Source organism: Clytia hemisphaerica, unplaced genomic scaffold, assembly GCF_902728285.1.
Source record: "Clytia hemisphaerica strain Z4C2 unplaced genomic scaffold, Clytia hemisphaerica genome assembly, whole genome shotgun sequence".
In the NCBI taxonomy this organism is placed as follows: domain Eukaryota; kingdom Metazoa; phylum Cnidaria; class Hydrozoa; order Leptothecata; family Clytiidae; genus Clytia; species Clytia hemisphaerica.
The window spans coordinates 1086945-1092944 of record NW_027104500.1 but is presented as its reverse complement, the minus strand read 5'-3'; positions in this window follow the sequence as shown (position 1 = coordinate 1092944).

Sequence of the window (6000 nt, the reverse complement as noted above, 5' to 3'; positions counted from 1 at the left end):
GAAGTGGCTCACGTGTAAAGACACTACAGAATTGGCTCTGGAGTATGTTGGCTTTACTTTTGTCATCATATTTGATCGAATTTTCATTATTAGGGTTTTCGAGGAGAGGATGTATTCCCGTTCTTGCTTTCAGATTGCTGCGTACATATTTCCAGAATCTTTTTGGATTTGTTTTTGATTGTTCGCTGATCTTTTTTTCGAACTCTCTCTTGGAGCGAGTCAGGGCTCTATTAGCGGCGTTGCGCCATCTTACGTACTCCCTTCTACGTCTTTCAGTGTCGTCGTTTTGAAGTGAGATGATCCATTTTCTATGCGCCTTACGTTTCTCTTTAATTATCTGACAAATTTTTGGATCTAAGGGATGCTTCCCTTTCCTCCTTTGATTTGACAGGTTGTTCTTATTGTGGGTAAGTGGCACATAGAGGTTTCGGAGCTCGATCATTTGTTTTAGGAATAAGTCCCAACTCTCATTCACATCTAATTCAATCCACTTTTGGATGAATTCGATAGACCAATTGATGTGGCTTAGATGAGATCTCATAAACTGGTAGTTGGCTTTGCTGTATTGATATCTATCAAGCTCATTTTTAATTGTGAAGTAGCCATAGAATTTAAAGGAGAGGACACTGTGATCACTGAGATGGAGTGGGGCAAGGTATTTTATCTCGGAAACTTGATTTTCTTCTCCTGTAAGGATGAGATCGAGTATTGATGGTTTGTCGGTGCCTCGTTGCCGTGTCGGTTCAAGGACATGTTGGTATAAAAAACAGTCTCTTAAAGCATGAAGGAATTTCTCCTCGTCGCTATCTTCTTCACAAGGTGAGGACCAATGGACCCAATCGATTTTCTTATAGTTAAAGTCACCTATAAGACATATATCAGTGTATTTCGGATTAAGGCAGAGATCTTTTATGAGCTTATTCATGTTCTTATTATTTTCATCGAAGATGTTTGTTTCGGTTTTTGTCGGGCTTCTATAAAGACATCCGAGTAACATGGTGTCTTTGTTCTCCATTGCAATTTCTAACAGGCAAGTCTCTTCAAATTCAACTTTCGTTTGTATTTGTAGAATGAGGTGATCAATAGACTTGTGGACTAGAATGATGATTCCTCTCTTTTTTTGTATTCCTATGTTAGTTTTATATGGTGTAGAATAATTCTCAATTGAGTAGTCTTGATCTTTTCTCTCAGAGATCCGTTTGGTGTTGACTTCGGTGATCGCAATTATATGAGGTTGTTCGGTAGCAACGTGCTTTAAAAGTTAATTTTTCTTCTTAGATGTCATTTGGTCTGCATTTGTGTAGATGATAGTAAGTTCACTAATTGTTGTGGTTGTGTTTTATGAATTGTTTTTGTTAGGTGGGTTTTCATTCAAGCTGTCGTTATCGTTATCGATCGGTTTTATTGATTGTTTGTGTTTTGTTGTACACCTTCTTTATTTCGAAGCCGTTTTTTGACGATCCTCGAACCCGATAAATAAATTCATCGGTTTCTAGGTCATCATTTAGGTCTTTCGCCTGTTGTGATAGCTCTTTATACTTTTCACGTTGGGACCTACATAGGTCTTCTGTGATACTTATGCCTTTATAAGTATCGTTACCTTTAAGTGATGGGAGATTTCCCATGATCTTAAGTTTATCATCTTCACTATCGAGGCAAATTAACAGTGGACGATTTGGTTTCTTACCTATTCTAAATATTTTTTTGACCTTAGAAGAAACATGCAAATCCTTAATCCTTAATTAATTGATCAGCCCATTCACAGTCCCTAGTATGATTATTTTTGTCACTATTATCGCATACCTGTTCTTCTTCTTTTCTTCCGTGAACGATGATGTTCGTGGCTCTTCTCCTCTTCTCCATCTCAAGAGCGATCTCTTCGTCTCTGGCTTGTTTAATCGCAAGTTTGATTCCGCTCGTGTCACTCGTCGTCGGTTGTTGAGGGAGACCAGATTTTGTGGCTTCTGAATACGATTTCATAGCTTGTTGGCATTCGTTCTTTATTGTTGACAGGATACTGTCCTTGAATTCGTCAAGCTTTCGTTCGAATTTCTTTTCAGCAAACTCGAGTGTATGCAGGCCGGGGTCAGCTTTCAAATCATTTTTCAAGAGTTGGAGATCTGCGTCCTTATCTTCAAGCTGTTTCTTAAGGTGATCCTCAAAGTCACGACTACTTTTTATAATTCCTTCGCATGCGTCGATTTCTCTGCGAAGGCGTTTAATTTCATTTTGCGTTTGAAGCGATGGTTGGGCCTTTTCCTTCTTGGGGACCAGTTCGAGCAGCTTGGGTTCAACTTCAACGCAGTTGATACAAATGTATTTCTGGGTTCTGTTGGCTTTGAGCGTTTGAATATGGAATGCAGGAAGCATACAACATCTGTAGTGAATGGATCTCTTACATTTTGCACAGGTTAGCGAATCTGAATCCCTGTCATCAACACATCGATTTTCGGTGCATATAATGATATCTTCTTTCATTAAGATTTTCTTGAGAAGCAGTAGATTGTTTTGGCCTTACGGATGATGCAGCCGATGCCATTTGGTCAACGAGTTGGTTGTAGTAGTTGAATTTGTTGGAAAAAAAGCAGCTTTTTAAGTGTTTTTTATGCTACCATACACCCCTGTTATCAATGTTATTACCACCCATTGAAACCATCCACCCCTGTATCAATACTTTCCCACTTGAATACTGTACACCCCTTGCACTATACCCGTACAAAACCATCGTCCCCTGTATCAATGCGATAACGTAGCATGAAAACCAATCACTCATGTAGTTATTAATACTATACCTCCACGGAAACATTACACCCCTGTATCAATGCTACCCCCACGGACATCAGTCACCCCTGCATCAATGTTATTACTACCCATTAAAACTATGCATCCCTGTATCAATTCTTTCCCACTTGAATACTATACACCCCTTGTATAAATGCTATACCCGTACAATACCCCTGTATCAATGCTACGTTATCATAGAAACCATACACCTTTGTTTCAATACTATTTCCCCTTGGAAATCACTCATCCCTATAACAACGTTACACTTTTTGAGAACCATACACCCCAGTTTCATAGCTACACCGCAAAACATTATAACGATGTATCATGGAGACACCTCTGTATCAAAATGCTACAACCTAAAAAACATCCAACCCATGTATTGATGCTACGTTCTCGTGGAGACTATTCACCCCTGTATCAACGCTGCTCCCAATGGTCAATGGAAACGATATACTCATTTCTATTAATGCTACCAACGATGGAAGCCATACCCTGTATCACTGTTGCATTCCATGGACCCATCTCATTCATCCCTGTATCAATTAATCACCCCGGAGGATTAAATTGGATAGTTCTGAATCAATTGTCCATTCTTCTGCGTTAATTACCTATATTGCAAACTCAAAACCCGCGTAAAGGTGCAATTACACTATCGTATATCTATTGTGGCTGTTGTCCAAGTGTTCAATGTTCGACTTCGACTCGTTTATCATATGAATTTGACTTCGCCAGGGACACCCCCATGACGCCATGTGATAGAAATTCAAGAAGCCGTTCGGTGAGTATCAAACATCCAATAAAAATGTAGGTTTTAACTTTAATTTAATTTTAATCTCGCAAACTTTTTCAGTGTTGACTGGAACCTCGTCCCCATCATTTAGAGGAAAGGTGATACACTGGGAATGAGTTTGTGTTGACTGTTCTTTTTTAAAAAGGGTTGACTTAACTCTGTTCATTTAGTTTCTTCTTTAAATTTGAAAATCTGACTGTTTTATGGTTGTCATAGTAACACTAAATTTTCGTGATATATTGAAACAGTTTGAATTTTTTAACTTTGAACAAATACTGGGATAATTGGAATGTTTTCCCTACAGTTGAATTTTTTTTGTTTTTACACTCAATTTTAAGGTCCTTAAAATTTCATATAACATACTAAAGATTTTTGACCTAGTAAAATTGACCTTTGCGTAAAAATCTTTCCTTCAATTTTTTAAAAGGTCTTAAATTGAATCAAATTGTTTGAATATATTGAATTTTGGATTTGTTCCCTCTTAAATCGAATAAATAAATTTAAATATTTTATATCCAATTCAAATTCAATAAGGAGCGAAAAAAAATTTTTCGGGGATTTTAAATAAGTTACTACGGAGTATTAATAACGATTCAAAATTCGAGATTTTGCTACGCAATCATAACAAATAAAGTTTATTACAAAACTGATCTAAGAGAAGTACAGAGAAAATTTAAAACAAGCTTCAAAGAAGTCAACAAAGAGAAAAAGGCAATACCCTTAATTTCACCTTATATTCTTCGAAACTATTTTCTTGAAACTAAACTATACTTTTTTCTGGAGATTAAATCGTTACTAGGTTTCTAGGAGGATTGTTATTATAACAAAACAAGAATATCTTCAACCACAAGGATCAGGACACACCGGACAAGGAGGCTGAATCACAAATTACCGGAAAGCTTTGTAAAAGAAACTTGACAGCGAAATCATTGAATGTAGGTATATTTCATAATACTTTTTCGAAAGCAGGCTACCCATAGTAAGCTAGGTCTTGTGTTATTGTAAGTCAAACACATAGAACATTTTATTGATTTCGACTCCTAGCACAGCTAGAACCTAGTTTAGTTGCTCAGATATGACACACTCCCTTTTTCAACATCTATTAAATTTTATATCGTATCATATAGACGTTTTCAATGTGTTTTTTCAAACTTGTATCCAATTCCTTAGCTCACTTGTTGTTCTGATTCTGATAGCGTTCACGAAAGGTTGTACGAACGTCCACCATCAGTAAAATCAAAAAATTGTGCATAGGGCATTGGGTACGAGATTGTTGTTTTGTTTGTTGCCCACCCGGCTGAAGAAGAATGTCTATTCCTCAGAAATATGTCGAAGTTTGAGATAAGCGTTGTGCTTTATGACCCAATGACCTTTTAAGCTTTTAAACTTTTTGGACCCACTCATTCTTGGTGTTATTTATGATACAGTGGAGTCTCTTTAACTCAAACCTCTTTAATTTTTCTAATCCCTTTCACTTAACAATGCCTATATAAACCTTACTGTCCGTGTTCGAGTTATAGAGACTCCAATTTATATCTATGAATTCAACTAACTATTGGTATTCAGCTCTTATATCTCCTAGCTATTTCATCAAAGTGGTTGAACCAAATGTCTACTATGTCTGTGCCAAAAAAATTGGCAGTCTGCACATTTTGATATATTTCTCTTGAAGGATAACCTGGTTGAAAAGATAATCTTAAGTGGATGATTTTTAAGACCTCAAAATTTCGAAAATGAAAAAAAAAATTTCTACTCCACCTAAAGTTTTGAATTTATTCTTTTCTAAAAAGTTTGTTGATTTCAAATAAAAAAGTTTTCTGGATTTTTAATATCTTTCTTGGAGAAAAATAACATGCGTTAATTTGATTTTGATTTCATTCATTGAAGTGAAGTTGATTTTCTCCTTCCCAAGAATATTTTTCACTTTTTATGTGATCTTCTATGATTTCCTGTGGCGAAAAAGTTGATAATTGGAAATTTGAACATTAAACTATTTTTGAAACTTATATTGGCCAATTCTTACCCTAAGAACCTTATCAAAAAACAGGGAACTTGATAACTTAATTAGCTCTTTCACATCTTCACGCAATTTGATATATAATCATACAGTCGTAAAGACCAATTGTTTTCACCTTAGTCTGGCTGAAGTTGTTAAATTTTACCTTTGAAATTTTCTGAGAATTTAGTCTAAATTTACCTTACCCTAAAATTTGTTTTCTTATGAAAAAGGTGAAATTTTAACATAGTAATTATCGCTGTTCTTCTATTCTTAATATATTCGGTAAATATTCTCTCTCACTACAAACTCATCAAGATTTTTTTAATTTATTTTTTCCCATTCTTTTTTTTTTCTTAAAATTTGTTTTTCTATACACATGGAAACAGTTATATTTTTTAGAGTTCCGCTATAGGGTCTTATTTCG